This window comes from Mus caroli, unplaced genomic scaffold, assembly GCF_978045245.1.
Source record: "Mus caroli unplaced genomic scaffold, Mus_caroli_1 scaffold_2, whole genome shotgun sequence".
NCBI lineage: Eukaryota > Metazoa > Chordata > Mammalia > Rodentia > Muridae > Mus > Mus caroli.
The window spans coordinates 89,600,338-89,624,599 of record NW_028227257.1 but is presented as its reverse complement, the minus strand read 5'-3'; the positions used below and the strand labels follow the sequence as shown (position 1 = coordinate 89,624,599).

Here is a 24,262-nt window from a genome sequence, read left to right as displayed (position 1 = left end):
AGTTCAACTGTCCTCCCCCCACCCCCTTTTTTTAGACCAAATCTTCTTACTTTGTAGTTGGGGTTGGTCTGGAATTCATTATGTCACCTAGAGTGGCCTTAAACTTATTTGAATCTATTATCTTATCCTCTCTCCCAAGTTGGAATCTTAGGCTTGAGCCCACCATGCCTGATTTTCTGAGTTGAATTTCTAGCAGGCTCCAGAGTTGGCTGCTGTTGATTTACCCACTCTTTTGCTTGATATATCTCGGCACACAGAAACAGCCAACAGGCAAGTAAAATAGAAACAAGAAAGGTTGGATAAAAACTTCTGTAATTGAGAGTTGATGTTTCCTTTTTTTTTTTTTTTTTTTTTTTTTTTTGGTTTTTCAAGACAGGGTTTCTCTGTATAGCCTTGGCTGTCCTGGAACTCACTTTGTAGACCAGACTGGCCTCGAACTCAGAAATTCGCCTGCCTCTGCCTCCCAAGTGCTGGGATAATGTTTCCTTTTTAAATTGTAGAATCCTTAATGTAGAAGCTTAATGGTTTGAAAAAGTGGTGTGTCTTGCATGGGATACAGCTTGAGAGGAAAGTCGTGATGGCCTGACATGCAGTATTTATAAATTGTTATCACCATTGTGACCTCTTTTCCCATCTTTAAAGATACTGTAGTTGGAGAGATAGCTTGGGTTAAGAGCACTTGCTGTTCTTCCAGTGAACCCAGTTTCAGTTTGCAGTACCCATGTGTTAGCTCACAACTGTCTGTAACTCCAGTTCCAAGGTATCTGACACTCTTAGCCTTTGTGGGTCAGCACATGTGGTGTACCTGTGTATGTAGAGGTAAAACACACACACACACACACACACACACACCCATAAAGATAATAACTGTGAACTTAATGCCAAAATTAACTTATGACTTGAGCAGTGTTGGTAATTTCCTCTGTTATAGTACTGTACTGTTTTTCTAAATGTTTTTATTTTTTGAGAATTTTACACAATATATGTCTTAGGGTTACTGTTGTTTTAGTGTAGAAATACCACCTAAAGCAACTTGGGCAGGAAAGGGTTTTTTGACTTCCACTTCTACATTGTAGTTCATCATTGGAAATCAAGACAGGAATTCAGACAGGGCAGGAATCTGCAGGTAGGAGCTGATGCTGAGGACATGAGGGGCATGCTGCCTCATGGCTTGCTTTGCCTGCCTGCCTGCCTGCCTCCTTCCTTCCTTTTTTTTTTTTTGGAGACAGGGTTTTTTTGTGTAGACCAGGCTGGCTTCGAAGTCAGAAATCCGCCTGCCTCTATCTCCCAAGTGCTGGAATTAAAGGCATGTGCCACCACTGCCTGGCAAAGGTTGTTTTCTTGATGAGATTTTTACACTTATCTAATAATTGTTTTTTTTTTTTATCTTTGTCCTAAAACTGTCTGTTAGAATTCCTTAAACAACATTTTCTTTTCTCCCTCTCCTTTAAAATGAAATTTTATTCATGTGTATATGTGTCTTTGTCTGCCAGTATTAGCAGGGGCCAGAGAGGGCATTGGATCTACTGAGCTGACTGACATGGGATTTGAACTAGCATCATCTAGAAAAGCAACCAGTGCTCTTAACTGCTGAGCCATCTCTCCTGAGACATCCCTTGTTTAGGAGGAAGTCTCTCATTCATGTAGCCTAAGTCCAATTTTGTCTGTGGCCAATGATGACTTTGAACTCTTGATCTTCATGGCTGAGCCCTTCAAATGTTGACACATACACTTGATAACCTTTTCTTGGCTTTTTAAAAACTTTATTTTGTGTGTGTCTACATTTGCTTGCAGCCGGGCGTGGTGGTGCACGCCTTTAATCTCAGCACTCAGGAGACAGAAGCAGGCGGATATTTGAGTTCAAGGCCAGCCTGGTCTACAAAGTGAGTTCCAGGACAGCCAGGGCTATACAGAGAAACCCTATCTCAAAAAACAAAAACAAAACAAAACCCATTTGTTTGCATGTGTGCCATGTCTTGAACAAAGAGAACCGAGGGCAACTTATGGTAGTTGGTTTTTTTCTTCCATCTTTACATGGAGTTTGGAAGTCAAATTCAGCTCATTAGACTTGTGTAGTGGCAGCTAGTTCTTCTACCTTTTTAAAAGTTGGGTAGGGAATAGTGGTGTAGTTTTTAATCCCAGTACTTGGGAGGCAGAGACAGGCAGATCTCTTGTTTGAGACTAGCTTGTTTACAAAGTAAGTTCCAGGATAACCAGGGCTACATAGTGAGACCCTGTCTTGAAAAACAAAACAAAACCAACCCTTTATTTTAGGAAGCTGAGAGTTCCAGGCCTGTAGGCTATATAGCAACATTGGCTGAAGAACATTATCACCAACTGCCCTACCCTTTCCTCTCCCCCATAAAAACAAACACTTGACTCTGAGCTAGAGAGTGAATGTTAAATTTTCTCTAAGCGAAAGGATACATAGGTGGTATTTTTTCTTCTCACTAAACATGATTTTACAATGCATCCTGGTCTGGTCCAGGCTAGCCCTGAACTTTGAAGCCTTGTGCTTTAGCGTACCAAGGGTTGGTTGTTACAGACGTACTTCTGTTCTTGGAGGATTTCTAACTTGTATACAGAGGGCTTGAATTTCATAGAAACTTTTCCTTTCAGAAATTGAGAAAGCCAGCCGGGCGTGGTGGTGCACGCCTTTAATCCCAGCACTCAGGAGGCAGAGGCAGGCGGATTTCTGAGTTCGAGGCCAGCCTGGTCTACAAAGTGAGTTCCAGGACAGCCAGGGCTATACAGAGAAACCCTGTCTCGAAAAACCAAAAAAAAAAAAAAAAAAAAATTGAGAAAGCCTATTGAAAGGACATGATGAAAATATATTTCATTCCATGATTTAAAGCATTTTAACTTTAAATTTAGATGTAAAGTTTTGTGACTTAATTCTGTGTGATATCAAATCAAGGACTTTGTGCCTAACCTTTCAAGAAAAGGACAAAAGTTTTCCGAGCTTCTGATTTTTGTTTTTTCTTTCCCTACACTTAGAATACATAGTAGCAAATGTTGAAGAGTGGTTTAGTTTAGTGGTTATATTGAAGTTAAAGATATAATTGATTAGAATGTGCTTCTTTGGTATATGTTCAGTCTACCCACTAATTTGTGTCATTGATGTTCATCTCTAATAAAGCTATGAAGCTGACTAATTTTTTTCTCCCCAGCTTTGTTTGTTTTGTTTTTGAGAGGTTGTCTCTGTAGTTCTGGCTGACCTGCTGGCGTGCAACTAGCAATATGGTCTATGTTTCCTCAAACTCAGAGATCTGCCTGCTTCTGCCTCAGGAGTTCTGGGATTAAGGTGTACACCACCACTCCAAGCCCAGCTTTCAGAGCTGTTAAGTTTGGGTGGGTAGGTAGGTCTGTCTGTCTGTCTTATCTTTTTATTGATTCTCTGAGTTTAACATTATGCACCCCAGTCCAACTCATCTGATAACCCCTCAAATCTGCCCTTGCTACCTCCCCACTCAAAAGAAAATAAAAATAAACAAAAAACCAAAGCGTAGAAAACACCTTGTTATAGAAGCTGAATGTCATAGTATGTACCACAGTACACCCCTCTGTCCACACATTGGCTTGCAAATGTTCATTTCAATGAGTCATTGGTCTGGTTCAGAGTCTCTGACTTCTGTGACACCATCAGTATCAGATGCTCACCAGTGGTTCTCCTGCTCATGCTGTGTCATGGAGATCCTGCAGTTTTGGATTAGTAAGACCAGCCCTTTCACATGCTCCAATGGGTCACAGATGAGGTGGATTTTGGGGTGGGCCAATCCAAAGCCCTGGATGTGGGCTTAGGAGGTAGGTAGCTGAGCTGGTCAGCTGAGGGTGGGGTGGGGGAGGGGTGCCGCCTTACTCCACTCTTGCCTCCAGAGCCAGCACTGCTGCCCAGTTGAAGCATTGGGCCCTCTCTCCCCTCTCCCAAGTGCTGCAGTGGGCAAGAGGCTAGGGCAGTCCAAGGACTCACTCACTGTCAGGGCTGGCACATCTGTTTTCCTTATCAGGGTCAGCTCCACTGTGTTGCCCCAGTGAGGTGCAGGGCTAACTCTCCCAGCTATAGCAGGTGGCAAGAAGGATGAGGGCATCACTTCCAAACCCACCCTCTCATGCTTGCCACTCACCAGCTGCAGTACTTGGGGTCCTGTACCTTGCCTGGGCAGCACAGAAGAGGTGGTCCTCGTGGAGGGGGTGCAGGTGAGCCTGCCCTACCATTCATGTGCTCTGAGGTGGTATGGGCATAGGGGTAATGCTACTCCCAGACCCCTGCCTCCACGCACCACCCTCACACCACCGGAGGCAGTTGGGTGAGCTGGCTCAGAGAGCATAAGCTGTCTGCTGAGCTGTTCAGTTTTTAGTGTTAGGCCTTTAATTTTGTAATGTTAGGCCTTTAATTTTGTAAGGTCCTTTTTTTTGAGTTATGTAACATTGCTATTCTTCAGCAAAAGAATCTCCAGGTTAGGAACTGTTGCAAGTTTATCTTTTTTATCTTTGTTCTTTAACTTTTTTGTTTCCTGTGTGGTGGGAGCAAATTCTAGCAGAAACTAGGGGAATGTGATACTTGGTGAGAATGTGGGGCAACTAATAGTCTATTCTGAGTAGACCTTTTTTGTTTTGGACCTGATCTTATTTGGTTATATGTTAAAGTTTTCTATTATATATGTCTGTCCTTTTTTTTTTTTTTTTTGAGACAGTGTTTCTAGACCAGACTGGCTTTGAAATCAGAGATCCCACCTGCCTTTGCCTACCAAGTGCTTGATTAAAGGTGTGTGTCCCTACCACTGGGCTGGAACAGATTGTAGAGGCTTTTCCCAGTTTCTTTGTGTGGGGGACATTCTTTTCCACTAATCTCCTGCCCCACACACTGTAGTCACCTAGCTCAGCGGTTCTCTCCTGGGCCAGTATTGTCTGTCGTGGTGATGCTGCTGCTGACTTCTGTGTTTGGTTGGAGTGGGCTATTACTGTGGAGAAACCATGTGCTGTTTATTAGCTGTTTGCCTTACTCTGACTGCCATCTGAGCAGGAGACTTGTAGGGACTAAGGAGCAGAAGGATAACATGATAGTGGTGACTACTTGAAATATTTAACCATTTGATATTGTTAGCTAGCTGATGATTTCTTTCTAAAGAATATCTACTGGTTATGGAATTAGAGTCACTTCAAGCTGTATGAGAGGCTTTCTTCAAGGATATTTTACTAGGAGCTATTTATCTGGTAAAAGATTGTTAGGTCTCCATTTCTTTTATGTGGTAGTGAGGGGAACAGGGTCGTGGCTATATGTATGGTAGACTAGTCTGTATATTCCTGAGTTAATTTCCCAGGCCCTCCCTTGTTTTGGAACAGGGTCTTACTGAGTTTCCCAGCTTGGCCTTGAACTCTTGATCCTTCTTTCTCAGTCTTCTAGGATTTCACACTTGGGCCATCAAGCCTTGCTAGGTCCCTATTATCTTAGGTAGTTAAGAGAGGTAAGCATCACATTTTGTTTCTCTGTGTAGCCCTGGCTGGCCTGGAACTTGCTCTGTAGACCAGCCTGGCCTCAAACTCTTGAGATCAGATTGCTTCTACCTGAGTTGTTGGGATTAAAGAGGACCTCCACCAGGCTGTCAGCATTGCATTTTGTATTTAGCGGTGTTCTTCGGCTTTTCCCTGCTCCTACCTAATTCAATTCTTATTTGCCTTAAAACATTTTAAAGCTGGGCAGTGGTGGGGCTATACAGAGAAACCCTGTCTCAAAAAAAACAAAACAAACCAAAACCAAAACAAAACAGAAATAAAACAGTTTTTAAAGGGGATTTTACAAATTCATTTTTTTTTTTTTATGCCAGGCATGGTGACACATACCTTTAATCCCAGTATTTGGGATACCAAGGCTCTATGATTTCAAGGCCAGCCTAGTCTCCATAGCAAGTTACAGACCAGCCAGAGTTACATGGTGAGAGCCCTTCTCAAAAAAGAGAATAGTAACAGTAACAGTTTATTGCATGTGGGGGCAGGGTGTTGCACAGCCATAGTGTGTACATGTGCAGGTCTAAAGACATCTTGGTATAGTGGGTTCTCCTTCCACCCTGTGGCATCTGAGGAATGAACTCTTGTTCATTCCTGTAATAGCTTTATGCTATGAGTTCATGTTTTATTAATGATACCTTCATTTAAGTAAATTTTTAAGTGTTTTGAGGAACAAATCACCCTATGTTTATTGTATTTTTTATATCTTTGTAGGAGCCCTGGTCATGCGATTGGTTAGTGTGTAACATTTATATGTTATCTTTTAGTACAGGCTTTCAGGCATCAAGGCAGGCCATGAAGTCAGGGTCCTCTCACCTTTTCCCCTTCCCATCACTGGGATAATAGAACTGAGTTATGACTTGAGGCCTCCCTTCAGGTTTTTGTTTGTTTTGTTTTGTTTGACAGAAAATTTTCTTGTGTAGCCCTGGGTGTCCTGCAACTCCCTCTGTAGACAGACAAATCTGTCTCTGTCTCTGCCTCTGCATCCTGACTTATTGGGGTTGAAGGTGAGCACCACTACTGCCCACCCTTAATGTTTTTTTTATAACTTTATTTATTATTTATTTATGCATACATGACTGACAAAATAGTATTGTATCCTGATAGGAAATTTAATGAACCATTATTTTGCAAAGTTTTTGTGAGACATGGGACTTGTTTTCATTTTTTGTTAAGTAACTTATTTAAAATTGCTTATTTTTTCTTTTCCTTTTTTTTTTTTCTTTTGAGCCAGGGTTTCTCTGTGAAGTTCCTGTTGTCCTGGCCTCAGCCTCCTGAGTACTAGGAGTAAAGGCGTGTGGCCCACTTTATTTATTTATTTTTTCCTCTTAAAAAATGCTAATGGGCTTGAGTGGAACACAGTAATGTAGGTTGAATGTCACTTGAGACTTTAAATAAAGGGTGCCGATGAGTGGCTGTGTGCCCAGTCGCTGGAGTCTATCTGGTGTGGACTCAGTAATTTCATGAATTATCTGTAATGGCAATATAGCACAGTGTTGTTTTTCTTTTTGAGAAATGTTAATGAAGCAAAGAAGAAAGCTATGAATACGACACTTTAGCATTTCTGATTTGTTTGTTTTTATTTCATTAATCATTTGAGTTTTAGTAAGTAGACAGACTATACCAGAGAAATGTGGAAATTTGCGGGGGGGGGGGGTGTTGGTTTTTTGAGACAGGGTTTCTCTGTATTGCCCTAGCTGTCCTGGAACTCACTTTGTAGACCAGGCTGGCCTCGAACTCAGAAATCCACCTGCTTCTGCCTCCCAAGTGCTGGGATTAAAGGCATGCGCCATTACTGCTCTGCTGAATCTTCTTTTTTGTTTCTAGATTGTGTGCTATTAAACTGATGTAGCAAACTGATGTCCTCTAAGCTTGTATCCACTTTCAAGTTTCTGAGAATTCATGAGATGATACTTTATTATATATTCATTTTCTTGTTTTTATTGTATGCTGTTTCTTTTTAATAGCTCCTGGATATATTTTCAAGGGCAATTAAAAAACAGCTTACAGACCTCTTTACTAAATTAATTTGGGTTATAGATGGAGTTGGGAGACTAGAAACAGAACCTGTGACCAGCTACAGCAGAATTTAGGTGAGTAAATGACCCCAAGTGGATTCTGAACTGCTTTCTTGATGCCTAATTCCTACCTTTTAGCTGATGTAATTTCCTTTGAACCATTTTCTCCCCTTTTAGCTTGTAAATTTGAGATTGTTGTTTTGCTTTATAAGATAAAGGTGCTTTGTTTTGTTTTCAGCGTATCTTACTAACATTTATATTTAGACTCTAAAATTACTACTATTTGAGATCAATGATAGGCTTTTATGGACACAAGGATATTTCTTGAGCTTTTCAAGATATATTTCTAGCTTTCATGTCTTTGTAGCTTTGATATTAAAGATCATTGCTATGAAATCAGGTGCTATTTTAAATTATTATTGTAATTTTTTTGTTTTTGTTTTTTGTTTTGTTTTTCGAGACAGGGTTTCTCTGTATTGCCCTGGCTGTCCTGGAACTCACTCTGTAGATCAGGCTGGCCTCAAACTCAGAAATCCGCCTGCCTCTGCCTCCCGAGTGCTGGGATTAAAGGTGTGTGCCACCATGCCTGGCTAGCCTGTTTTCTTTTTAAACACACACACACACACACACACACACACACACACACACACAGGTGTTTTGCTTACATATATGACTTTGCACCTCACACATACCTGGTATCTTTAGAGGCTAGAAAAGGGCACTGGATCTTCTAGAAACTAGAGTTATAGACTATTGTTTGTTGATGTGTGGGTGCTGGAAATTAAATCTGGGTCCTCTGGAAGCCAGTGCTTTTAGCTGCTGAGCCATTTTTTTTCCACCCTAGAGCTATGGCTCAGTGTTGAATGTTTGATGTTCTTGCAGGGACCCAAATTCAACTCCTAGCAATCACAAGGTGGTTTAGATCTCAATAACTTCAGTTCTAGGGAGTCCTATGCTGCCTTTTGACTTCTGCAGACACCAGAGGTCTGCAGACAGCACACCTGTTGCGGACATACATGCATGTAGGCAAGATACTCATATAAATTAAATAAATATAAATGATAAGTGAGTGAATGATCTGGGACTGTACCTCTGATAGAGTGTGTGCCTATCTATAGGTTCAATTCCCAATATGACAAAAACTAAAACAAGAACCTAAAAAAGGGAATCTTCTGGGAGCTAAATGGCCCTGTACATTGGTGGAGAGTGGTAGTTACCTCTTAAAACACAAATCCTGGGATTATATGCACCACCAGTATCTGACAGGCTGAAAGGTTCCTAAAATCATGTAAGGAAGCTAAAGTTTCTTGAAGTTGCTTATAGTTGAATAGTTGAAACTATTGTTTATTTTTTGAGTCAAGAGTTTCTCTGTGCAGCTCTGCTTGTCCTGAACTCATTTTGTAGACTAGGATGGCCTCGAAGTCAGAGATCTGCCTGCCTCTGCCTCCCAAGTGCTGCGATTAAAGGCGTGCGCCACTACTGCTTAGCTGAACTTTAAACTCTCATAATGCCAACACTTACATAACATAGACACCGTGTGAAAGGAAATGGAAACACAAATTGTTGAAAATGTCAATTTACTTTCATTTCATTTTTTGGAGGGGGGTTTGAGGGAATTAGGTTAGGGTCTTGTGATATAGCCTAGGTCAGCCTCAAGCTGGAAATAATTCTAAATCAGCCTTTTAGTGCTAGAATTACATTACCAGTGTGTGATACTATAACCTGTTTGTTTTTATGAACAGAGGAAAAGGATTGAGTCTTAAAAATCTGAGTCTTTCAAGTAAGAGCTAATGATAATTTTCAGTATTTATTTAGAATTGTATGCTGTGTGGTAGTACTTCTTAAAAGCAGTGTACTAAAGAAAAGTAGATCAGTATCCTGAATTTTGAGATCCGAGAACATCAAAAAATGCTTTCACGAAAGAAAAAAGCTTGCTGGATCCACCCCCAGGAATCCTAGTGAGTCTCCATGGCAACAACCTCCTTGCTTACAACTTGTCACTGTGTAGCTGTCACTGGGGTTCAAAGAAAAGCCAGTATCAAGAACTGTGTGGCATTAGCTACTGATAAAATGCTGTTGCACATTTGCAATGTACTAGAAATAGAAAAGAAAGTTTAAGGTTTTAATTTCTTTGTTCTGTTAACTAGAAGCTTTAAAAAAAGCTGCCTAATTATGGTAAGGTGCATCAGTGGGAAGTGGGTGGGTGACGGAGGAGGTTAGGAATCTTAAGAGAATTTTCTTTCCTTTCAGTTTGCAACTGAGGGGAATGAAATGCTGTACTTAAGTTCATACAGAGGCAGAGGCAGGATTTTACCCCAGGCCTTTAACATTCCCTTCTCTCTGTTCTGTGCTTTTTGTAAGTAAGAGAAATTATATTTCTATTCCTTATTTTAAGCATGTACCTGTAGACACACATGCATGATGGTTGTCAGTGTGGAGGTCAGAGGACAACTTGGGGAGAGTTAATTCTTTCCTTCAACCATGTGGCTTCTGTGTTAGGTTGCCAGGCTTACTTGCAAGGTCCTTCACCCACTGAGCCATCTTGTTGGGCTTACTGCTGGAGCTCTAAGAGAAGTCACTTTTTGTGAATTTTCCATTTAAAGATAGATGCTTGTTTTGTTTTGTTTTGTTTTTCTCTGTAGATAAGAGTAATTCTCTTTCTCTTTTTAAATTAGGGTAGTTTATCTCTACTTTAGTCATGCTTGTCAGTCATGAGAAGACAGATAATTCTGTAAAGGAATTATGTCATGCCCAAGCTCTAGAAGTTTGAAAAGATAATACCATACTTGGAATAAGCCAGTCCTTTAATGAGTAGGAAGGAATATGTGATAATAAATGTTATATTAAGCTTAATGTACTTTTTAAAAGGTAGCTAATAAGATGACTGTGAGCTAAAGAGCTCTACTCCCTAAAAAAAGCCTTCAGTATTTTGTTTCCTTTTGTTTTCTTGAGTCAGTTTGATGTTGTCTAGTCTGTCTTCAAACTTAACTATGTAGTAGATGTGGGCCTTAATTCCTTTTCCTGCTGTCCTATCCTCTGAAATTATAGGCTTATGTTATCTGTTCTGACTTCCTCCCACTCCCACCTCATCTTTCTCACAATGTAGGTCACTCTCTCTCTCTTTAGTCTGGAATTCCCTGTGTGGACCAGCCTTGAACTCCCAAGACCTACCTGCCTCTGCCTCCTGAGTGCTGGGACTCAGGCGTTTGCCACCACACCTGGATTTGAAATATATTTAGAGTCAGAAACCGATCAGGCAAGTTGTTCTGTGGGTTTTTTTTCCCCCCGAGACAGGGTTTCTTTGTGTAGCCCTGGCTGTCCTGGAACTCACTTTGTAGACCAGGCTGGCCTCAAACTCAGAAATCCGCCTGCCTCTGCCTCCCGAGTGCTGGGATTAAAGGCGTGCACCACCACGCCTGCCTGTTCTGTGTTTTTATAGCCTGCTTAGGTGTTTTCATCTTTGTTTAAAGATGGGTACATTTAGGCTGGATATGCTGTTATATGCCTGAAATTCTAGTACATGGAATGCTGAGGCAGGAGGATAAGGAATTGGAGGCCAGCTCCAGCTACATAGGAAGTTTGAGGCCAGCCTGACATATGTGAAAACCCCCTAAGGGATACAAAAATTAAAGTAGGTACACTTGTTTATTTTTTTAAAAAAAGGTTAGAGGACAATTTATTTATTTATTTATTTTTTAAAGATTTATTTATTTATTATATGTAAGTACACTGTAGCTGTCTTCAGACACACCAGAAGAGGGAGTCAGATCTTGTTACAGATGGTTGTGAGCCACCATGTGGTTGCTGGGATTTGAACTAAGGACCTTTGGAAGAGCAGTCGGGTGCTCTTACCTGCTGAGCCATCTCACCAGCCCCTAGAGGACAATTTAAATCAGGTAATTATTACTTAGAATTGTTGACTGAGGTAGGGTCTTTAGGTCCAGTTTTGATTGTCACATCATTCATTATGCAAGTCATCTAAGACCCGGATGGATCAGTGAGTGTTTCAGCTTTAATCCATGCCTCTTGTTTAAAGCATCTTGGGAAGGAACATTAGGTAAATAGTTCAAAGTTTACTGAAAAACAAAGTGAAAATGCAGTTGCCAGTCTTGCTGTCTTCAATAGAATAGAGAGCACTGTAATTAAAATGTAGCAAGGCTAGGAGTGTATCCAGTGGTTATAAGGTTTATCTAGCATACAGAGGTCCCGGGTTGGTCTAGTAGTACTATAAAAAAAGAAAGAAAAGGTGATTATTAATCAAGAATCTTGTTTATGTAGCCCAGGCTAGCCTAGCCTCTAAATTTAGGATTCTCCTCTGTGTCTTTGAGTACTGACTGGGGTTATAGGTGTGTGTCAACAAACCCAGCTCTGAAGTTTTATGGATCTCTTTGATCCAGGTTGTCATCTTCTAACTTTGGCTCACTGGGACAGTCACAGTGCAGCTCAGATAAACCTCGGACTTTTAGGAGCCTCCTGCTTCTGCTGATGCATTCTCAGGTTTGGCTTGTTATCATTGTTTTTATTTTTTGAGATAGGGTGTCTTGTAACCTAAGCTTTATGCTTTTTATGCAACTGGGGCAGACCTTGAACTCCTGACATGTTTTCCTCTCCCAAGTGCTGAGATTATACGTAAGTGCCACCACTCTTGGTGTTTTAAAATTTTAAGATTTTGGAAGTTGAGGAACACAGCACTAGTCTTGTGTTCAAGGAAATTGATACTTTGTTAGAAGCAGTTGTGAGTCTTAAAACCTAGTCTTCTCCTAAAGTGTTCCTTTCCCTAACTCTAAAATATCATTAGTCTTATTTGACCAATGAATTTTCTTTTGGATACAAGATCTCCCCAGTAAGCTGGACTGGAACTGTCTACCTCGTTTTATTACATTTATTTATTTGTATGGATATGTAAGTGTAAGTGTGTGAGTGCCAATGGAGACAGATGACAACTTAAAAGAGAGAGTTTTGTCCTTCTACTATGTCGTAACTTGGGATCTTATTCAGGCCAAAAGCCCACTTTTTTTCTTCCCCTTTCCCTGCCAAGCCTTACCAGCCCTGTCTTTGTTTTGCTATTTGTTATCTTCCTGTCTGTTGTCTGAATGGATGCTGGGATTAGAGATGATTACAGGTATGTGCTGTCATACCTACTTCTTCAGTTCCTTTTGAGTAGGTGGGTGGATTAGGTATTGTGACTTTATTGATTTCTTAGTGAACTAGGGTGTGTAAATCTCTTAGCTCTATCTTTGTAGTCCAGGTAGTTCTCCAGTGGTGGTAGGAGGTACTGGGGATTGAACCCTTGGCCTCTTGTATGTTAGGCAAGTGCTCTCCTATTGGGCTTCACACCCAGCTGTTTGTTCTTTCTTCCTTTTTCCTCCTCTAACTTCTTCCTCTTCCTTTTCTAAGATTTATTTATTTAATGTATATGAATATTTGTTTTGTTTATATGTAAGTCTGTGTGCTGTGTGTGCAGCACCTGTGGATGCCAGAAGAGGGCATTGGACTCCTGGAATTGGAGTTTATTGGGATCACAGAGGTTGTTAGTCAGTACTGGGAATTGAACCCTGATCCTCTGAAAGAGCAGCCAGTGCTCTTAACTGCAGGCCATCTCTCCTGTCCTCACCAGTTGTTCTTAAAGCTTGATCCTCCTAACCCCACACAGCTATTCTTACTCTCTAGCTCTGGAGCTGCCGATCTCTCTTCTTCCCTTCCTTTTCCTGTACCTGGGGATTTACTGTATACTTTTGTGTTCTATTACCAAGGTCAGCTGATACTGTGTTTGAATTCTAAACAGCCATGTGCTATGAGTGTCTAGAAAGAAAACACCATTTTCTTTACCATATAGTAAGCCATATTTGCTATGTGCCTGGTCTTTGTCTGTGCCTTCTTTTGATTGGGAGCACACTGAAGAGTATCCTAAAGGGTATCTTGATACCTCCTCCTAAGAAGACTTGAAGCCTCCATTTATAGGTTGATTCACAGTGGGAGAGAGCCACTTTTGAAATTTATTTTTCTGATAATGTGACTTTTCTTATCTGTTGCGGCCTGCCCGCAGTCCACAACACGAACGGTTCAACTGAGAATGGCAGTTCGCTGAAAAGAGAGGAATCGAGACGGGGCTGAAGAAACAATGGAGCTAAGACAACATCCTGATCAAAGCTCAATTTTACTATTTCCAGACACTCAGTTATAAAGGAAGGGGGAGGGAACCCAATATCCCGCCAAGTAACTCAGGGTCCAGTAGCAGGACGAACACGTGTGTGCCTCCAGGTGGCAAAGGCAGGTTCCAGCAGTAGGCGTGGCAGGACGAATGAGCCGGTAGCTCCACCCTTGAGCAAGCAGGTTCCAGGCTGGGGGAAGGGAGGCCACACTTATCTTTCATTTCTGTGCTGCCTTTTATATTTTTTGTACCTCTTGCTTGAGCTTGCAACCTTCTGCATAGTTGGCTATTATGTCATGTTTGGGACTACAAAGTGAAAGAAGATTTTAAAGTTCTCAGAATAATGTCGCCCACATCGCACATATGTCACATTTTGAATTTACTAGCTAAGCCTCCAGATATGTGCTTTATATACAGAATGTTCAGCATACTGACTTATGAGAACCCAAAAACATTAAGACTTAAATCACTTTTGTTTTAGACAAAGGCTGGTTTTTTGAGTGTGTGTGTCTGTCTGTCTGTCCGTCTGTCTTTGTGTCTGTGTGTCTGTCTGGTATGGTGTGTGTCTGGTCTATCCACCATCCTGTTCCTGTGTCATTATGTGCTATGTCCATCCATACCTCCATCCATTCACCCCCCAGGTTCTAGTTGGCCTGGAGCTCACTTATGTGAGACCACACTGGCCTCTTACAGAGATCCATCTGCTTCTCCCTTCTGAATGTTGAGATTGAAGGCATGTGCCATCATAACCAGCTTTGGGTTTGATTTGGTTTGATTTTAACAGTATCTCTTTCCTCTATTATGTAGCTCTGGCTGTCCTGGAACCAGGCTGGCCTCAAGTTCACAGAGCTCTTACTTGTCTCTGCTTCTTTAGTGCTGGGAATAAAGGCCTGTGCCACACTATGCCTGGCCTTGTTTTTGGTTTTAACTACACCACTCCCCCCCCCCCCCCCCCCCCGCCAAAAACAAAAAAAAAAAACAAAAATCAAAAACAAAACACAGGATCTCAAAGAGCCTAGGTTGACCTCAAATTCAGTGTCTAGACAAGGCTGGCTTTGAACTCCTGATTTTCTTGCCTCTGCTTCTCAAGTGCTGAGATAAGGTTTGTAAATGCACAGCTAATAGTTTTCACTAATTGAGGTATAGAACACTTTTTGTATTCATAGCTTGCTTTCCTTACTCATAATTCCTTTCTTTTGCTTTTTTATTAGTTTCTTTGATTTTAGTTTTAACCCTTCCCTCCTCCTGTATTATCTTGCGTGACTTATTTATCTTGAGACAAAGTTTTATTGTACAGTAGCCTACGCTAGCCTTTAACTCAGAGCAATCCTTTTTGCCTTCTGAGAGACAGGCATGGGTCACCATTCCCATTTTACTTTTTTTGCTTCAAGGCAAGAGTAGAATAGACAGGGGTGGCCTTAAGCTTGCATCTGCCCTGCCTTTACCACCAGTCTGTTGGGATTGGAGGTTTGCCCATCTTGCCCAAGCTCCTGACATCCCTCCCCCCATTGGTATGTTATATAAGTAATTTTGTGCATAATATGTTGGGGCTTCTGGAAAATTTGAAATATCTATTGGTTATAAGTCTGTGGGCCTTCAGCATAGAACTCTGATATGGTCTTACCTTTTTGTCACTGAGGAAATAGGTCCAGAGAGGAGACTGACTTGCAAAGTCAGTGTGCTATGGAGGCTTATGGCCATTTTTATTTTGAGATTATGTTTTAATTATCCTTGCTGTATGTAATTATGGACTTTTGTGTTTAATTTTGTTTAATTGCTTACACATAGTAAAGTATGTAGTGATTAAAGCTACATTACATAAAATATAGCACATCCACCATAAGTTACTATAATCAACCAAAGGTGTTAAAACAAAGATGTTCAGATTCTTTTTTTTCAAGACAGGTCACTTTGTAGACCAGGCTGGCCTCGAATTCAGAAACCCACCTGCCTTCCGCCCCCAACCCTGGGAGGGGGGCTGGGACCATGCCCAGCTTGCTATTCATATTCTTTTTTGTTTGTTTGTTTTGGTTTGGTTTTTTCCAGACAGGGTTTCTCTGTATAGCCCTGGCTGTCCTGGAACTCACTTTATAGACCAGGCTGGCCTTGAACTCAGAAATCCGCCTGCCTCTGCCTCCCGAGTGCTGGGATTAAAGGCGTGCACCACCACCTCCCGTCGAGCTATTCTGTCTTAATTTGACATGTTCTTTGTAAATTTTAGGGAGAAGTTAGGCATGGAAGGAAGACTGCTTAGGATTTCTATGGTAGCCTCATCACACATTTAGCTGTGTTGAGAAGCTAATACTCTTGCTCAGCAGTTCCTTTGCTGGCAGAATGACATAGTGGTGTTCCTCACCAAGGACTGTCACATCATCAGGATTTCTAGTCCTACTTGTGGGACTCCAGGTTGGCCTCCTAACTTGGTACAGCTGTAGAACTCCAGACCCTCCTCCTTCTACCTCAAGTAGTTCTTATTTTGTTTTTTGCTTTGTTTGTTTAAAATAGTGGCTTGAAAATTATTCAAAAGACTAATTAGTAATCTTGGAAGTGGAAGAATATTTTCTTGAATGTGGTGGGTGAGAAATGTTTGAGGGAATGCCGAATTACTGTCTTTTTGTTTGTGTGTGTGTGTGTGTGTGTGTGTGTGTGTGTGTGTATGTGGAGGGACTGCTGAATTATGCCAGGATTACAACATGCCCAGTTTTATTTTTCTTTCCTTAGAATGTTTTTCTCTAAAGTAGGCAGGAACTATAAGTAATATGATATTAATCTCATAAAACTGCATAAAACATTTTAGGTTGAAATTACAGACCAAAAAAAAAAAAACCCAAACCAAATCCAGGAACAGAGGAACTTCAGTCTATTCCAAATCTGCATTTCCCCGTGTTGAAGACACTGTAGTGAACTTAGTGAAAGTGGGTAGGCTCCATGGAATAGAAGTCTGCCTTTGCTCTCTCCTCTCTCTCTTTTTAAAATTTTATTTATTTTATGTATGAGTGCTCTATCAGCATGTACACCTGCATGCCAGAAGAAGGTACCAGATCTCATTACAGATGGTTGTGAGCCACCATGTGGTTGCTTTGAATTGAACCCAGGATATTTGGAAGAGCAGCCAGTACTCTTAACCACTGAGCCAACTTTAGCCATTACAAACTTATATTTTTGTTGGTTTGTTTTGAGACAAGATTTCTCTGTGATGCCCTGGCTGTCCTGGAATTCACTCTGTAGACCAGGGTGGACTCAGACTCACAGAGATTCATCTGCCTCTGCCTCTCTGCCTCTCTGCCTCTGCCTGAGTGCCCCACCACTGTCTAGCTGCTCTTTTCTTTTAATATGGGTAACATTATTCCCTCTACTTTGGTTCTAGTCAGATAAACAAAACAAAACAACAACAACAAAATTTACTGTAGTCAGAAGTTGAGTATTCTTTTTTAAAAATTTTTAATATTTTTTGTTATATATTTTCCTCAATTACATTTCCAATGCTATCCTAAAAGTCCCCAATACCCTCCCCCCCAAGAAGTTGAGTATTCTTGTATTTCACAGTGAGGCGAAATACAATTGCTTAATTGCTTTCTACAACAATTTTGGAAACAGATACTGGGCTTGATTATATAAGCCAGCATCCTGAGAAGTATATTTAAATAATCTGTATGGACCAGAACAAAAATATCAGACCATCCCCAACAATTTGAGAGTTAGGGTGACCAGAGAGTAGTGCAGGTTAGATTGTTACTTAAATGTGGGAGGTAGCCTGTTTTTGTTCATTACATTTCACGATTTAAATGATAAATTGAGCCGTATAGCTGTTGCTGTTCTAGCAAGAATCTGACCTAGTAAAATTTTTTTTCAGTCTTTTCAGTTCCTGAGGCTAAGGATCTTAGAATAGCGACTGTAATTATTGGGGCACTCCCTGACTGAGATAGAACCTCTCAAACCTTCCTTTAAGCCTGTGCGCTTCTCTGTTTTTATATGGGGTGTGTGAACAGAATGCATGTGTGAGAGATAATTGCCCTTTCACTAATGGCCCCCTTTCAGTAACCATGTATGGGTAAAGCTGCTCAGTTAGTTCCCTGCTCCTCCCTCTCAGAGTGCAGAGCAGAGAGATGGTGCTCTGCGGAAGCTGCTGCTCCACTTTGCAGCTTTCTATATTTGTACAGCAACAGCAGGAGCAGCCCACTAGCTAGGCGGTGCAGTTATCCTGTGCACCCACATTGCTTCAGACCTGCCCAGGATTCAGCCAGGGCTTGAAGTTTGTGTTCTTAACGTGCGTCCATCTGTCTGTCTGTGTACATTTCTGTGGAGGACTAAGGTTTTCAAGTAAAAGAGGTGACTGACTTGTCTTTTTTGGTTTGATTTGTTTAGGTTTGTGAGTTACAAATTATAGAAGATTGAGAATTTTGGGACTGGGTGGAGAAAAGATCTGTAGTCAGCTAATACTATCTTGAGCAGACGGCAGGCTGGTGGATTTAGTGTCAGGAGGTTTCTGAGCTGCGTTAGAGACACGGCTCACTGAAGAAGTGCTTTGTGGTCACAGAGGTCAGCTCTGAAGAGTGGGACTCAACACAGTTTCTGTATAAAAAAACGGAGAAACTAGCTCTACAAGATTTTGTGTGCATCTCTTTGGAGTGGGTACAGTAGGACTATTAATTTGCCTTTTGCTGAGAAGAGCTGTGGAGAATATCTGGCTATTTTTGGTTTCCCAGCAATCTATGCTGTTGTCTGGATTCATAGTACTTTGCAGTTTTGCCTGACAGGCCTTGTAATGTCTTGTGATATCATACCTATTTAGGGAGTAGAGGGGAAATGATCGATAGCTTTCAGGACATTTTCCAAGCTGCTAAGGTTGATACTGTTTTAAAAGAAGACTTTTGTTGGCTTGCTCTGAAATTATTTTAATCAGGTAATTCCAGTCTTGATCACTCCATCTAAATAAAGAGAAGCTCTTTGTTTTACTGGTTCCTTTTGCTTCCTTCCCCCACCTCATCCCTGTGAGTCACAGGCTGTAGAGCTGGGAATAGAACTTGTCAGCTGAGTGGGGACAAGACAGTTTGCTGTACATGTTTATAGCTATGGCTCATTCGGAGATGAGAAGACTTCAGATGCTGGATAAACAGCTTTACTGAGGTGACTTCTATCTGCATCTGGGTTGGTATAGATGCAGAATTATGTGGCTATTCGCTGATGTGTATTGTGTCTTTGAGACTCTGGGTCCTGTATACCTCAGAACATTCTAAAAGAATTGACTATAACAACATATTGACTTAATGGTCTTCTTGGCAGGTCTTTGTGCTCGTCTCATTTCTACTGTTTTCTCATTGATATCTGAACTATTAGGTAGGGGCTCTTGTTAAAGATCAAAATCAGTGACAGCTCTTTGTTGTTGTAACAACATAAGTAACCCTGGCTGTTCTGGAACTCAGATCTTGGTTTTGTTTTTTTTTTTCAATTTTTTTTAAAACAATGTGTGAAGACACAATTTTTTTTTTTAAGATTTATTTTATTATATGTAAGTACACTGTAGCTGTCTTCAGACACTCCAGAAGAGGGCGCCAGATCTCCGTTACGGATGGTTGTGAGCCATCATGTGGTTGCTGGGATTTGAACTCTGGACCTTCGGAAGAGCAGTCAGGTGCTCTTACCCACTGAGCCATCTCACCAGCCCCTCAGATCTTGTTTTTACAGCTCAGACTCAACAACTGATACCATGGTTAGCACATTTATATTACAGATTTTTCTTTATTTTTGGTTATTTATAATTTTCCTGCCATTATTACTGTTCTTGTTGGTGGTGGTGTTATTTTGTTTTTGTTTTTGAGACAAAATTTCTCTGTAGTCCCAACTGTCCTGGAACTCGTTCTATAGACTGGGCTGACCTTGAACTTATAGATCTGTCTGCTGCTGCCTCCCAGGTCCTGGGAATTAAAGGCATGTGCCACTATGGCCAGTTCCTGCCCTTATTTATGTGTATCCATTTTGAAAGCTTCCACAAACTTATTTGATATAATGACAGGGATAAATAAATTTTAAGGAAGAAGAGATAGCAGGCTGGAGAGATAGCTCAGTGATACAGAGAACTGGAACTGGCTGTTTTCCTAGATCATCTGAGTTCAAATTCCAGCCACCCACATGGCTGCTCACAACCACCTGTAACTCTAGTTCCAGAGAATTCTGATAGCCTCTTCTGACTTCCATGAGCACCAGTCATATACATGATGCACATATCTACTTGTAGACAAAACACTCAAAAAATTAAAAAGAAATTATTAATATTATTTTTAAAGAACTGCACTTAGGCCCAGTGGTTAATGTTGAGTAGTGAGAAACACTATACCTGTTGGATGCTAACAGACACAGTTGGGGGCTGATCTATGGTCAGGCATTGCCTTCTTACCCTTTCTCCCCTTCCTCTTTTTAATGAGAAATATTACCTCTGAATTTATTGACCTCACCTTTTAGTTCTAATTTTATACTGTTGGGTATTTTGCCTGTATGTATGTCTGAATCATGAGAATGTAGTACCTGGGGAGGCCAGAAGATGTCAAGCCCCTAGAAACTGGAAATGCGTACATAGTTGTGAGATGCCATGCGGGTACTGGAAAATGAGCCCAGATCCTCTGGCAGCACAGCCAGTGCTTGTAACTGTTGAACCATTTCTCCAATCTTAACACTACTGGGTTTTCATGTTGATTTTTGTATCCTGTTAACTTTGCTAAGTGTATAGCAGATCCAAGAGTATTCTGATAGAATCATTAGGGTCTGGTGAGTATAGGATCATATCCCTTACAAATAGAGGTACTTTACTTCTTACTTGTATCTTTCCTTTCTACTCGTGTAGCCATTTTGAAGAGATATAATCATCTGGCTAAAGATTAAAGCTTTCTGGTACTTACTTTCTACTGGCGCCAAATTTCACACCTAGAAGCATAACAGTAATGGGTGCTTATTTGAGTATTTTCTGTGACTTACATGTCATATATTCGAGTCCTGACAAACACACTGTAAAGTACATACTATTTTTGTAACTACTTTTCATATAAGAAAATACATAAAGATGTTTAACAGTTTCACAAAGCTAACTAGGAGTGCAGCTCAGTTGGTAGGGTGCTTAGCTGACATCCAGGAAACCCTGGGATTGCTTAGCACATCATAAGCTAAACATGATGCTGAATGCCTATACTTCCAGCACCTTGGTAGAGATAGAAGGGTCAGTAGTGCAGTGAGTTAAAGGCCAGCTGGGATACATGAGCCTATATTTCAAAAAGAAAAGAGGCTAGCAAGATGACTCAGTGCGTAAAGGTGCTTGCTGCAGAAGCCTGGCACTGGCTTTGATCTCTGGAACCCATGTAAAGGTGGAAAGAGAGAACCAACTCCACAGAGTTGTCATCTACCTGCACACGCTTGCATGACATGCATCTTTTCCTCCCTGTGATAATGACCTTTTTTAAAGAAGAAAAATCAGTGTTCACAAAGTTACCTGGTTAGCACCAGAACTGGAAATGGAGAATGCTGTTATTACTTAGCGTTGGTGGTAGGTTTTAATAATAATAATAATCTATGTCCGTAGGTTTATAGTAAATATATTATGGGGTGGTTTTTGTTTGTTTGTTTGTTTTTGTATGGGGATTGAATTTAGGGTCACATACACACTAGACAAGCTCTTTGCCACTGAGCTACAATCTGACACATACCCACACCTTTATTTGATTTTTTTTCCATTGAGAGATAACCTCAATTATTTATTTACTTATTTATTATATGTAAGTACACTGTAGCTGTCTTCAGACACACCAGAAGAGGGCGTCAGATCTCATTACGAGTGGTTGTGAGCCACCATGTGGTTGTGGGATTTGAACTCAGGACCTTCTGAAGAGCAGTCGGTGCTCTTACCTGCTGAGCCATCTCGCCAGCCCAACCTCAAATTTACTGTGTAGTTAAATATGGCCTTAAACACCTGATCCTGCAGCTACTTTTTCTCTCTCATGATGGGATTATATGTACCACCAGTTTGAGTTTGTGGGTATTGGGGATTAAACATTCTGTCAACTGAGCTATATCTTCCCCCAATCTTGAGAGGTGATGGAATGGAAGAACAAGCAAGCTTTTGCCTGGTCCGAAACTATGAATTTTCTATGAATTTTGTCAGGATAACAGGGATCTGTTCACAAGATCAGATCTAAAGGAGTTTGTGGTTGACCATGTAATTGCCATCCAGAATAACAAAAATGCCATTCTATCTGGCACATTATAAACAAATACCATAAAGAATGAATTTAGACAGGTAAATAATCAGTTTTGTTTGTTTGTTTTTTAAAACAGTAAGAACAAAGTCCCAAACAGCCAGATGTGATTGCGCACGACTGATTTCACCACTTGGGAGGCTGAGGCAGCAAGATCTTGAGTTAGGAGGCCAATGTGAAGTGAATGTCAAGCGTCAGGCCAGGCTGGATTGTGTAGCATAACCCTGTCTAAGCAAAATGGAACCCATTTTTGTGAAATTTTTATTTGTTTGTTTGTTTGTTGTTTGTTTTGAGACAGGGTTTCTCTGTGTAGCCCTGGCTGGCCTCGAACTCACTTTGTAGACCAGGCTGGACTAGAACTCAGAGATCCACCTGCCTCTGCCTCCCAAGTGCTGGGATTAAAGGCGTGTGCCACCACTGCCCGGCTGAAACATTTTTAAAAAGGCATTTATTTTTATTTCATGTGCATTGGTGTCTTCCTTGCATGTATGTGTGTCTGAGGACGTCAGAACTGGAGTTAGAAGTAGTTATGAGCTGCCGTGCGGCTGCTTGGAATTGAACCTAAGCCCTCTGGAATAGAAGCCAGTGCTCTTGACCACTGAGCCATCTCTCTAGCCTTAGATCCCCACCCCCACCCCGCCCACCCCCCGGCCCCCAAAGGCAGGGCTTTTTAGGCTGTTCTAGAACTTGCCTTGAACTCAGAGATTTGCCTGTCTCTGTCTCCCAAATGCTAGAATTAAAGGTATGCAAGTGTGCCGCCACCTCCTGGTGAAATATTTGGAGTTCTGAATTAAAGATTGCACTTTCCCTTGGATGTATGTAGGTTTGTTTGTTTGTTTGTTTGTTTCTAATGCAAGTCATAGATTATTAGCAAATTCATAACAACTTAAGGCAGGTTCTTTCAGGCCCTTTTCTTTATGTGTGGTTTCCTAAGTTCTAAAATAGTGGACTTAAAAAAAAAAAAATGTGTCCTGTCCTCCCTCCATATCTCTGTGAATGTATATCACATGTATGAATGCCTATGGAGGCCAGAAGAGGTTAGTCCCCGATCTAGTTACAGGCCATTATGAGCCACCTAGATGTGAGTGTTGGGACCAAACTCAGGTCCTCTAAAAATGCCCCAAGGGCACTTAACCATAACCATCTCTCCAGCCCTGGGTTCTCTTTGTTATTGACAGAGCTCCTGTTTTCTAAAGAACTTGTTTTTGTGAAAATGAAATTACTGACTACTTTAATTTTGTAAAACAGCCAAGATATTTTAAGGGGCGATTTGAAGGAAGTGTTGCAAATCTTATATGTGAGTGTGTACATGAGAGAAGCTCTTAGGAACACAGTTGGAAAGTGATGAAACCATGATAATTGAATGTACTTTTCAAAAAGCAGTAATGTAGAAAAATACTTAGAATGTGTTCTTCCATTGTTCATCCTTAGAAATGCCCTACTTAGCAATTAATGAAAGCAGAGTTATGCTTTTCCTTTTTGTTGCTGGGGTTTTGTTTTTTTTGTTTTTTGGACAGGGTCTTTTTTTTTTTTTAGCCTAGTGTGTCTGGGAACTCATTATATTTGCCCACCCAGACTGGCTCTTAAACTCACAATTTCCTGCCTCGTCCTACTGGATGCTGAAGATTACAGGTATGAATCACAAGAGGTAGTGGGACGTTATAAACAAATACCACAATATGGGTAAGGGAAAGAGGGCCTTTATTTATATGGATTTTACTGAAATGAGCCAAACAGAAAGACTGAATGAAGTTTCCTGCTTCTCAGCAAAACAGGAGAACCATCCTTAAATAAGACATATGGAAGTATCCTGCTTGAGTGCCCATGTTTGGGAGGGAGGTGGGAGCAGATGGTACAGGCAGGTTTCTTGGCTGCTTGCTTGGTTAGGGTTTTGGAGACAGTAGAACTTCTATGGTAGGTTCTGTGGAAGAGTGGATATGTGTTGTTTGCTTTGTACATGCCTGCCTAAAAGGTGAATGAGCAAGCATAGGGTGAAGATACTGTTCTGTTGGGTAGTATGGGAGTAAGGAAAAGGAAAAAAAAAAACCAGAATGATAAAGACTACAGTTGAATCTAAACCTTCCACTGAGATTAGGGGGACAAAAGCAAGATGCAGTATGAGAAACAGGATTCCAGGCCTTTTGCTGTCTCTAGAGCTGCAGGTACCGTATTTCTGTACTATTGGCTTTTTTATTTGTTTAAACTGAAAGCTGCTTTGATTTCTTTTTGAGAGAGTAGGACAAAAGCTGTATGTATAGAACTTGCTTTTTATAGCTATCTTAGCTAGGCCTTTGCCTTCTTTACTGGAATTCAGCTAATGATGTACTTTGCTTTTACAGGAAGGACTG

At 41.0% G+C, this 24,262-nt stretch overlaps 1 protein-coding gene across 10 annotated transcripts in view; it reads left to right on the top strand.

Moving 5' to 3' along the window:
• Nucleotides 1-24,262, top strand: part of Celf1 (CUGBP Elav-like family member 1) — a 78,436-nt gene that overhangs the window by 6,146 nt on the left and 48,028 nt on the right. The window contains exon 2 of one of the 10 annotated variants that reach the window (XM_021154717.3): nt 7,546-7,598. The exons of 7 other annotated variants lie outside the window; for them this stretch is intronic. The gene's annotated coding sequence lies outside the window, so the exon portion shown is untranslated. Of the gene's footprint in view, nt 1-7,545; nt 7,599-17,865; nt 18,004-24,262 lie in introns of those variants that run through there. 2 more of the 10 variants (XM_029474514.2, XM_029474515.2) reach the window with 2 other exon arrangements.